Source organism: Mustela nivalis, assembly GCF_964662115.1.
Source record: "Mustela nivalis genome assembly, chromosome: 1".
Lineage (NCBI taxonomy): Eukaryota > Metazoa > Chordata > Mammalia > Carnivora > Mustelidae > Mustela > Mustela nivalis.
In genome coordinates, this window is record NC_139020.1 from 39,826,195 (window position 1) to 39,839,131 (window position 12,937).

A 12,937-nucleotide genomic window follows, 5' to 3' on the forward strand; every position below is an offset into this window, starting at 1 on the left:
ATAAAATCTTTAAAAATAAAAAAAAGTCACCCATAATTAAAAATTGGTCATATATTCATACACACACAAATATACAATGGAATAATTCTCACATGAAAAATATTAAGAAATTTAGTCTCTTGAAAGTGTAATGGAAGAACGTCCTTTGGGACTAATAGTTAAAAGATCATTCTAATGTAGTTAAAACCCTTAACTGTAGAATTCTTAAATGCGGTTTTACTAATTTATGAATGTACCCCCACAACTTGAAGTAGGAGCTTCCAAATTCCTCTCTAAGTCTATATAGGGCCTGTTGCAATGAACAGACGAGATGCATATATAATTAGAACTTTCCCTTGCATATATTAAATTCATTGCTAAAACCTCAAAAAAAAAGTGTATTCGCTTAAGTAATACAATGAATTCTGTTGATTATCGAAATGCTGATGAAAGAAAAAAACACAGTAATCATACAATCATATAATAAAAACCTCAGTTACATGAAGGAATATAATGCAAACCAGCACAATACAAAGCATAACTGTGTGGAGTGAGTTGGCATGTATCTGTGTGCTTGTCTCTCCATGATACCGCAGCCCGTCTGAAGGAAGAAGAAGTTCACTGTTCTGATGACCTTCTACAGAGTGACCTTCCTTGGTGACAGGGCAGTGTCAGCGTTTGATGTTACCTCTATGGGAACACAGTGCAACTTCCCAAGCTCCTTTTGTTTTGTCAGTTCTCCCTTTAGAGCCCGGGAGTCAGCCAGCAGAGAGGGGAGAGAATGAAAGAAGTTAATGTGGTGTCTCTCTGCTTTGGATGAGGGCCCCCAAATGTAGGGGTGACGTGACTGGGTTGAAGCTGATGGCTCAGGCAGTGAAAGAATTCACCGGAGGCCGAACAAAGGAGATAAAGTTTATTGAATCCAAGGCAAGGGCGGGGCAGCAGAGGAGAGGCCTCTGCCACAAGGCAATGGGTGGGGACCCTCTCTAAAGGGGGAGAGTGAGGAGGTATGGGAGCATATGGAATTTTCCTTTTTTGGTACCAGTGTCCAGTGTAAGTAACCCATTGGTCAGGTGGGGCTTATAGATATTCTGAGGTGGGTCTCCTGATGGGCCTGCCTGTATTCAGCCAGGGGGTTGGGGGTTACTGTGGGCCATTTCTAATCCCATTATTCAAGCCTATTGCCTAAAAGCAGCCTCCACAGTTAACACTTGACTTCCATTCACATTCCACCAGCCAGCACCCGTGACCTGGAGAAGGAGACTGGGAAATGCAGTCTAGCTGTATGCAAGTTTGGGGAGCAGCTAGCCATACTGTGCCACATGGCCTTTTGGGTGTGTGGCATCACACGGTGCCTAGGAGTATTTTGCTCTACCCAAGTCTCATATATGCTATTATTTACTTGGTATTTTACATTCACTTATTTTTTATAATTCAGGATTTATTTTGGAAGAAAATGAACAAAATTATAATTGGAAAACCAAAGTGAAATATCATAAATAGAACTTAACTATAAAAACTAATGTGCTAAAAACAAAAAACAATGTTACAAATTCTAAGCCTCTGAGCCGAGGCTGGCTCTTTCTTTGATGAAAATGGAGAACCAGAGGGCTTTTAGAAAGAGGCATAGTGTCTGTTTTATCAATATCAAAAAAATATTTTTTTCCATTTTACAATTATGAATTCTATTTGTTCTTTTTTTTTTTTTAAGATTTTATTTATTTATTTGAGACAGAGAGAGAGAAAGCATAAGCAGGGGGGAGGAGCAAGGAGGGAGGGAGAAGCAGACTCCCACTGGGCAGGAAGCCAGACAACACAGGACACCATCCCAGGACCCTGGGATCATGATCTGAACTTAAGGCAAATGCTTAACTGACTAAGCCATCCAGGCACCCAAACTCTACTTGTTCTTGATTGTAATATTGTCAAAAATGTTTTTGGTCTCCTAGCTTCTCACTAATATACCATTTTCAAACTTTCAGTGTAATTTTAAGTACAGTTCTAAGTTACTTTTTTAAAAATCCAGTATTCTTTCCGGCGCCTGGGTGGCTCAGTGGGGTAAGCCTCTGCCTTCCGCTCAGGTCCTGATTTTAGCGTCCTGGGATCAAGTTCCGCATCGGGCTCTCTGCTCAACAGGAAGCGTGTTTCCCTTCCTCTCTCTCTACCTACCTCTCTGCCTACTTGTGATCTCTGTCTGTCAAATAAATAAACAAAATCTTTTTAAAAAATTAAAAAATAAAAAAATAAGTAAATTCTAGTTTGGATAGGAGTGCCTGCCTGGCTCAGTCAGTGGAACATGAGACTCTCAAGCTCAAGGTTCTGAGTTCAAGCCCCACGTTGGGTGTGGAGATTACTCTAAATAAAAGAATAAATAAATAAGTAAATAAATTCTAGTTGGATAGATACATACTTGTGATTTCAGAAAATTCATACTAAGCATTTGGAAGGTGTTTCTGGAATATTTTTCAACAGCCACCAAACAATTTTCTAATTCTCAGTAGACACCGACTGTGTGTCCTACAAATTTAATCAATTCTGTCACTACCTGGAAATAGTATTAGATCCCACCAGTGAAGGACTCAGTCCTGCGAGACTGACCTCATTCATGTCAGATGCCAATCACAGGTTCAGGCTGTCACTTGTGCTTCTGATAGACTAGTTATAAATGGGAGGCTCCCTGGCCCTATCCTAGGTTCTTCTAATTTTCTTGAGGAGTTCATAAAAGTCAGAGAAACATTTACTTATGTTTATCAGTTTATTATAAAAGATATTGATAAATAGCTCGATGAAGAGGTACAGAGGTGAGGTACTTTTCATAAGTACTTCTCCAAGAAGCTGGAGCTTCTTTCCCTGTAGAACTGGGATACAACACCCTCCTAGCATGTGGATACCTTCACCAACATGGAAGCTCATCAAGCTCATTAGCATCACCTCAGGTGTGTTCAAAAGGGTTAGCTATGAATAGCCAAAGATGCCTCTCTCTTAGGAAATTAGAGTTTTAGGAGCTCTGTGCTATGAACTAGGGATAGAGACCAAATATATTTCTTACTATACCACAGAATTGATCTATTGATTTCTATTACCAATTATTTAGTATTATTTGTTACTGAAGTAGTGCCCAGCTCCTGGAGGCGTTTTCTGACCTTGGGATACAATCTCAGGGAATGTCATGGTGCCCCTAGAGTTTGCCCTTCAATTGTGGAGAGTTCCATTACTTTGTCTCCCAAATCATTTAGCACTGATTGTCCATTCATTAAATTATATTATTTTTCATTTGGAGAAACTATTTTTTTCCTGATTGCAATCTTTTTGTTGCAGCCTATAGTTTTGTGAATACAGTGTACTCCTGTATGATATCCAATCTGAAGATAGTTCTTTTTGGGCGCCTGGGTGGTTCAGTGGGTTGGGCCACTGCCTTCGGTTCAGGTCATGATCTCAGGATCCTGGGATCGAGTCCCGCGTTGGGCTCTCTGCTCCTTACTCAGCAGGGAGCCTGCTTCCTCCTCTCTCTCTCTGCCTGCCTCTCTGCCTACTTATGATCTCTCTCTCAAATAAATAAATAAAATCTTTAAAAAAAATCTTCTCTTTTGGTGTTTTGAGTCACTTGATGGGTCATCTTAGTCAAAGTTATTGAATGCCTTTCGTTTTGTCAAATACTTGGTGAACTTTTTGACTGATGCACTAAGTTAGTGAGTAAGTTGGTAGTATGGGTTGAATTGTGTTCTTCAAAAAGATACATTGAAGCCCTTACCCCAGTACTGGCGAATGTGACTTTAATGTGAGAATAGAGTCAATAGAGTCTTTGCAAATGTAATCAGTTTAAGATGAGATCAATAGCATAGGTCCTAATCCAATATGACTGTGTTCTTACAAGACGGAAATTTAGGGGCTCCTGGGTGGCTCAGTCAGTTAAGTGTCTGGCTTGTTATTTTGGCTCAGGTCATGATCTCATGATCCTGAAATCGAGCCCCCCATAGGACTCTGTGCTGGGCTTGGAGTCTGCTTAAAATTCTCTCCCCATTTCCCTCTGCCCCTCCGCCTTCTTAAAAAAAAAAAAGAAAAAGAAAAAGAAAGAAAGAAAGGAAGAAGGAGGAGGAGGAGGACGACGAGGAGGAGGGGGAGGGGGGAAGGGGAGAGAGAGGGAGAGGGAAATGGGAAGGAGGGGGAGGAGGGGGAGGAAATTTAAATACAGGCACACTGGGAGAAAGCCAGAATGTGACAACAGAGGCTTAGACTGGAGTGTTGCTGCTGCAGGTTGAAGACTGTCTGTAAGCCACCAGAAGCTATAAAGAGGCAAGAAGGATTCTCCCCTATATGCTTCAGAGGGAATATGGCCTCGCTGACAGACTTGAATTCAAATGTGTAACCTCCAAAACTGTGAGAGAACACACTTCTGTTTTCATGTATATATGTGTTCTCTCTCTCTCTCTCTCTCTCTCTCACACACACACACACACACACACACAGTTTATTATGAGGAATTGGCTCATGTGATTATGGAGGCTAACAAGTCCCAAAAACTGCATTTGGTAAGCGAGAGACCCCAGACCCAATGTTGTGGTTCCAATGTGAATACTGACAAGCTGGAGACCCAGGAAAAGCTGATGTCCCAGCTCAAACAACCCAGCAAGAAGAAACTTCCCCTCCCTTGAGGGAGTGTTAGCTCTTTTGTTCTATTCAGGCTTTCCACTGATTGGATGAGAGGACAATCTGTTTTATTAAGTCCACTGATTGAAAAGTTAATCTTTTCCAAAAACACCCTCGCAGACTCATCCAGAATAATGTTTGACTAAATATCTGGGCATTCCATGACCCAGTCAAGTTGACACATTAAATTGACCATCACAAATCTGCCTCTGGTCAACTTGGCACCCATCCACATCTTACTGAACCACACTTAATCTTCAAATAAAGACACTAACAAGGACATAATTCCACCTAACATGACATAACTATCCCGTGTACAACCAAAATCATATTAAACCTTCCTTAGAAGAAAAGTTTAGATCTTGGAGTGAGGTTTACTCTTCTCTTTAATATCTTTTAACTTAAATTCTATGATGTAAAATTAGTATGTAAATAGTATGTTTGTTTTCTTTCTTCTATTCCCTTATCATGGTATATAAATGTATTGCCTTTATGTGTATGTAAATAGTATGATATAAAGGCAATACATTTATATACCATGATAAGGGAATAGAAGAAAGAAAACAAAGATATAGATACAGATATATAGACACACAAATGTATTTGCAACCAAAAAAAAAGCAGGGGGTGGGGAATACTCAGTGACAATTATAGTCCTCCTTTCTGTGATTTGTTTTATAGTCATTACTGGTATTTATAACTATCTTCTTTCACTGCCCGTTCTGTATTCTCTTTACCTTCAGGAAGTACCTCAGCAGGGCATATTACCTGGTTGGGGGACCCAAACCTTCATTTCTAAATGGTTTGGGCCCTTAGTAGTCCTGCCTGGATTAAGTTGTCAAAGTTTTCCATTGACCTTCATCACAGGGCATGGCAATACCAGGAGATACCCATAAATATTCTTCCTTCCCTCCACTGTGGAGTAGCAGTCCAATTTCCCCTTGGCAGTCAGGCTCAGTTACCCCAGCCAGCACAGTAACTCCCTTCCCTGGCTATTAATGGAGAGACACAAAAAGTCCAAAGTGGCTGGGCTGTTGTCTCAACTTCTAGTTTAATAGAACATCATAATTGTGTCTCCTGGTGGAAGCATTCCTCCCCTAGGCCAGCAGGGCATAAAGTCATGAGAATAGGAAGCAAATATTTTGCTAGAGGGTCACCAGGGGTAATAGTAAGTGGCCCCACTCCCATTTCTACTCCTTGATTCCTGCAGTGCTTGTGGGAGAAATAGTGTTGTATATCGGATGCTGAGTCAGGGTATGTATAGACATCTGGAGAACACTTCTCCAGCCCTGTAAGGCATCACCATCTAGCTAGCCTTTTAGCCATTTACCCTGCTGATTACTCAGAGACAACATCTCCTTCTCTTCATAGTCGTTTACTTCAAGCCGATCCTTTCTGGATTCTTCAGTGGTTTTCTTCAAAGCATTTGGGCTTTGTTTTTTCTCACTGTCTCACTTCTCAATCAATCTAATAAAATCTGCTTTTCATCATCCATGCAATTCAATCTTTCCATTATTCAGAGATCCCTCAAGATGTCTTATCTCTTCATGGAAACCTTTCTTATTTTATAATGCTACTATGAATTTCTTCTCATATTTTAAGGGATTTGAGACTTAAAGGGAAGCAAATATATGTGTTTGGCTTGTTATATCTATCCATTCTCTTGTCTTTGATGTTTAAATGTCACATATTGAGACAAGAAACAAAAGACTTCTGGTTAAAAATGGTCAATTAGTGGGGTGCCTGGCTGGCTCATTAGGTACTGCTGCGTGCAATGCCTGACCTTACAGTTGTGAGTTTAAGCCCCACACTGGGTGTACATCTTACTTTAAAAAAGTAAGTAAAAATATTTTTAAGGGGCCCCTGGGTGGCTCAGTCAGTTAAGCATCCGCCTTTGGCTCAGGTCATGATCTCAGGGTCCTGGGATCAAGTCCCATATCAGGCTCCTTGCTCCATGGGGAGTCTGCTTCTCCCTCTGCCTGCAACACCCTCTGCTTGTGCTCTCTCTTGCTATCTCTGTCACTGTCTCTTGCAAGAACATAAATAAAATCTTTAAAATTATATATATATATATTATATATATTATAAATTATATATAAAATTATATATAAATTATATATATATAATTTTAAAGATTTTATTTATGTATTTAACACAGAGAGAGATCACAAGTAGGTAGAGAGGCAGGCAGAGAGAGGGAGGCAGGCTCCCCACTGAGCAGAGAGCCTGATTGTGGGGCTCGATCCCAGGACTCCTGGATCATGACCTGAGCCGAAGGCAGAGGCTTTAACCCCTGAGCCACCCAGGCACCCCAAAAATATATATTTTTTAAAAATCAAGAAATACTTGTTTTTAAGAAAATCCTTGTCTGAGTCTTTATTTAAAAGAATGTGGATTAGGATGTTTTTACTTTCTTTGTCTCCTAAAACTTCACTAAAATAAAAATGCATAAATTAAAGTGTGTGTGAGTGTGTGTGTGTGCGCGCGCACATATATATAAAACACAAGAACAAATGAAACAGAAGGACACATAATACTATATGGTAAATTTTGCCAATTTTATTTTTTTTTTTTTAGAGAGGAAGGGAGAGGGATTTGGTGGGGAGTGGGCAGAGGAAAGAGAGAGAGAGAATCTTAAGCAGGCTCTACACCCAGCATGGAGCTCAATTTCACAACCCTGAGATCATGGCCTGAGCCAAAATCAAGAATAGGACTCTTAACCGACTGAGCTACCCATGTACCCATGCATGCCAGCTTTTAAAAGATAGAGTGTGGTTGGGTGGGTAATAAGTGACTTCCTGGGGTAGAGGGCATGCACAAGTCCTTCACTCTGTGGAACCTCTCAGAGACTCACCACTTACAAGCTGAAATGAGGCTCTCAGCATGCTGCCGGTCCACTTCCCTAGACCCCACACGTAGGTAACCATTTCCCCACTCACGCATCTCCAACCCCTCACTATCAAAGGACCAGAAGGTTATTCTCTGGAAAATGTGAGCCTAAGAAACTCTAGATTTAGGAAAACCAGTCAAATAGAGGGTAGTAGTGAGGCAAGGGGCTAACAACATTGGATTAAAAGAATTATTACATATTGAACCATAAACTCCTGTATCGGTTTCCTCGTGATGCTGTAATGAAGTACAGCAAACCACAAGTCAGTGGCTTAAATAGCAGAAATGTATTGTCTCCCAGCTCTATAGGCTAAAAGTCCAAGAATCAAAATGGAGGCAGGATTGGTCCATCTGAGTGCTGTGAGGGAGAATCTGTTCCTCTCTCTCCTAGCCTCTGGTGGTTTGCTGGTGATATTTGATGTTCCTTGGTTTCTGCTGCATCACTTCAATCTGTCTTTATCTTCATGTGGCATTCTTCCTGTGAGGGCATGTCTGTATTCAGATTTCCCCTTTTCACAAGGGACTGTCATATTAAATTGGGGTTCATCCTATTCTAGTATGACCTTATCTTAAGGAGCTATATCTGCAGTGATCCTATTTCCAAATAAGATCACATTCTGAGATACTGGGGGTTTAGACTTCAACACTTGAATTTGGGGGTACATAATTCAACCCATAATAGTTCCCTTTTTCATCCTGTTCTCAGAATCCCAATAATTGGGTATTCTATACACATCTTTGTCACCTCTCTCCCTGTGCGTTTGAAAAAATTGAAACCATCTAGATAAAAGATTTTAAGAAACAGACATTTGGAATTCTTCAAAGACTGTGTTTTGCTTCTGATTATTCTACCTGTTGTCAAGTCTCATCCATGCATACAGAGATTGCAATCAGCTCTTTCGTTCTTAAATATGAACAACCATCCTGGAATCACTGGATACCTAAATAATGTTTCCAATAAGGAAGAGACAGATTGAAACAGTCAGAAACAGAAAGGCCTGGAGGAAAGAGACAAAATGCACGATCAGAGGAAAGCTTTTAAAAAAATTATAATTAAGAAACCTAGAGGGATAAGATACAGCAATCATAAATTTCTTTTTTCTTTTTTAAAATAAACTCTACCCATAATCCGAGATTCAAATGCCTAACTCCAAGATCAAGAGTCATATGCTCTACCAACTGAACCAGCTAGGAGGAGCCCCTGCAATCATAAATTTATAATGAGATGCGATGAAAAGTAAATGTTTACAAAAAAGGAAAGAGGTCTTAGAAATCAAAAGCACGGTAGAATAAATGAAGGAGAGTAGATTATCAAAGAAATAATATAAATATAATATGAAATATAAAATGAAACACATATGAATATATGAAAATACATATACATGATTTATATGTGAAATATAATATGTGTATATTCCGTTTATTTCCCTGGAGACCTTCCTTCTCAACCCTTCTTCCTCTTGCTCCCCTTTCAACCTGTGTTTCTCTAGGTCCAAAACAGTAGTCATCCCAGGATGTCTCCTTACTGCTTTTCTGGAAATAACTATTTACAATCTAAAAATAATATAACACTACCTTATAAACTAGGAAACAAGTTTAAAAAAGCTCTAAACTTATTAATATAACAATAGATGATAAAAGACAATGAGCCAATGACTTCAATAATTTTCAAAGAAAATTATTTTCAATCTTCTTAGCTAAAATTTTAATTGTGAGGCAATGATGAAGTTATTTGTAGTTACACAACATATCAAGAAACAAATCTTCTATACATTCTTTCTTGAGAAGCTTTTGTATCATCATGCTTAAACCAAGAAATGGATTATGCAAAGCGTAGATTGTGAACTGCAAGAAAGGAAGGATCTAGCCAGACAAGCAGCAAAGCAGAGACATCTCAGGATGACCACTGTTTTTGAACTAAGAAAAAAAGAAGAAGAAGCAGATTCAAATTTGAGCAGGGGGAAAAAGGCTGAGAAGAAAGGTCTCTGGGAAAATAAATAGGATTAATAGTTTAGTTGACATGTTTTTACATTATAAAGGTATCTGCTATAAATAGGTATATAGGTATTCGCCATATCTCTTGGTGCATTTGAGAAAAAAAGGAACATAAGCAAAAGAAAAAATGATATAAAATGATAAAAAATTCTTACAAAAAAATTGTCTGGGTGCCTGGGTGGCTCAGTCATTGAGCCTCTGCCTTTGGCGCAGGCTCCTGGGATCGAGCCCTGCATCAGGCTCCCTGCTCAGCAGGGAGCCTGTTTCTCTCTCTCCCACTGCCCAGCTTGTATTCCATCTCTCACTGCCTCTCTCTCTGTCAAATAAATAAAATTTTTAAAAAATTGTTTGAGAAAGGAAATACAGTACCCTATTCAGTTCAGTGGTGAAGAGTCATTTACATGGCTTATAAAAATAGAAACATTTTTTGTTAATTTTAGCTACATAAAAATCTTATGGTGAGAGAAAGTGCAGAATGATGATAGTGGAAAACAACAAAATGTTCATTTTTAAACATCATGTCTAAAATTGATAAATCAAAATTGTAGCATAAGCATATTATACTGACAGTAGAAGAAGAAATAGGTAAAAGAGTTCCAGGTAGGTGATAGGAGAATTGAAGAATAGGAAAGGGTGAGAGGGTGAGGCAGGGATACTGATTATAAATCACTTACATTATTGGATTTTTAAATCTATATGTATGTGTTATTTTGAAGAAGATAACAAATTTTAAAAGAACAATACAGAAGCAAAGAATATACCAAAATATGCCAATTATAATTTGAAAACATATTCATATCTTTCCCAGATGTGGTATGATGTTTGATACTCTACCTACAGTCCCAAGAAAAACAATTAGATTCATCAGATATTTATATTATTAGCTTCATTGCTGATACAAGTTAACAAACACAAAAGTCAATGAGATGGGCACATTTACATATACTTAATGAGTTTAAGTTAAGTTTGTTTAACTTAACTTAGTTAAGTTTGCAATTAACTTCAGGTTAATTGCAAAGGCAGGGAATTTTATTGTAAAACCTATAGAAATGTAGAATTTAGTCATTTTTATGTATAGCTCTATGAGGATACATACCAGGATACTGGTTGCAGCATTTTGGCAGTATATGCTTTTTTAAAAAAAATTTACCATTTTAACCATTATTTATTTATTTATTTATTATTTATTTATAATCTCCACCCAATGTGGGGCTTCTGCTCACGACCCTGAGATCAAGAGTCATGTGGTCTACTGAGTGAGCCAGCCAGGCACTCCAGTATTTGCAATTTGAATTACAAAAATCTGCTGCATTTTATGGGGATACCTAAAAAGTGTGGATTAATAACTACATGAATTGTAGACATGAATTTCCTACTTGTGACTCTTGTGATGTCAGTGAGTTGATAATATTTTGTGTTAGCCAAAGATGCTGCATTAAGAATCTACAAGAGGAAGAAATGAAGAAGCATTAGAGAAGAAAGAAGGAAAGAGAGATTAAGAACAGATGACCATTGGTATAAGGAAAGATTGCACCTTGATTGTTCTATGCAACTGTGATACTAAATAGTAAAGAAATCACTATTGCGCCAATAAGCAAGGGGATCCTAGGCAATGCGCTGTTAGAAAGGGTTTTCCAAAGACTCTGAATTCCAGAATAACTACATTCATGGAGAAGAATAGAGATAAATTACCAGAAATAGAGTTTCAATCCTGATTTAGTGCTGGTTTTCTGAAACAGAAAAAGCGTTTCACAGACATTATAAGTTATAAAGAACTACCTGATGATATATTATGACACTCCTCTTATTCCCATTAACTGACAGATTTTGAAACACATTGATGGGTTTTAGCAGTGATTAAATTAATGTTTATTATAGGCATTATTGAAACACAGTGGAGTAATGTATACAACTTTTGTGAACAACTAGAAAGTTTAGGCTATTTATAAAAGAAAAATAGAGGGATATTAGAGTTGTAGCTTTGAAATTAACTTCCCCAGAACATACATAGTAATGAATAACTTGGGAAAAAGAAAGATGACTTAACTTTGTAAATATGCAACAAAATTTTATGACAGTAAATTTTAAAGAATTGAACAAAGATAAGATGTTTTAAAATATTTTTTCAATATTCTCATTAATAATCATGTGATATTGCTATTCTTTTTTTAAAAAATATTTTATTTATTTATTCAACAGACAAGAGATCACAAGCAGGCAGAGAGGCAGGCAGAGAAAGAGAAAGGGAAGCAGGATCCCCGCTGAGCAGAGAGCCTGACACATGGGGCTCTATCCCAGGAACCTCGGACCATGACCCCAGCCAAAGGCAGAGGCCTCAACCCACTGAGCCACCAAGGTGCCCATATTGCTATTCTTTAAAGTTGGATATAACTATTGTGTTTGCAGGTTTCAATAACAGTTCACTTCATATTTCTACACACATTTAAGTGTGTGACAAAGATAACTTTGCTTGTTTTAAGTCAGTCAATACACAAGGATGTACAAAAAGCAAGTATTCTCTCTCACTGGGTTCAGTATCACCATGTTAGTAATCTTGGCATATGGTGGGTGCTGACCAACTCATATATAGTGCACTTCTACAGCCGTGTTTTTTTTTCTCAAAAGTGAAAAAGTACACTTTATAATTGTTTTTACTTAGTTAATATTATAGATATCTCTTCTGATCCGTACTTTTATATCACTTGAATAGCTCTGTAAATAGGTATGTCATGATTTTTTTCCCCTCTTGCTGGACATTTATAGTATTTGCATTTGTTACTATTATAATATTAAAATGAACTTCCTTTTCATATATCTTTACATATCAGCTATTTGTTCCATAGGATATATTCATAAAAGTGGAATTTGCTAGATCAAAAAGAATTCCTTCAATTATTATTATCATTGAATTGGTACATGAGCAATGTAAGAAAAAAATCAGAGAGGAAAAACGAATGAATATAAAAATAGTATCTTCCATTACACATTGATTCATATGATGCTTAAAAAGAAGTTTGGAGAATCTGTCATCTAATATACATACCAGCTGAAGGGACTGGATTATGATAATCATTTGTTAATATGTGGTTAGGTACACCTTTGAGTATCGATACCAGTATTCAATGGAGCTCTTGATTTCCCACACATATTGCATTAAAATGTGTGGCAGTTTTGTATTTTACAGGTATTTAACTTGGTTAATTCCATTGCTTAATAGATTTTAATCTGAAAATATGTATCACATATTTTCAATTGTATGGATTGCAAAAACTACCAGATTTTCAAAGGATATGCAGACCATTTCGTCCACAAATTTTCAATTTTTACTGCTCTTCTTGTACAAAATAAGACTTTGAGAATCAAAACAAACCAATGATAACGGTTTGGCTAACTAGTCTTATGACAAATGCTTAACGGAGCTGCTTAG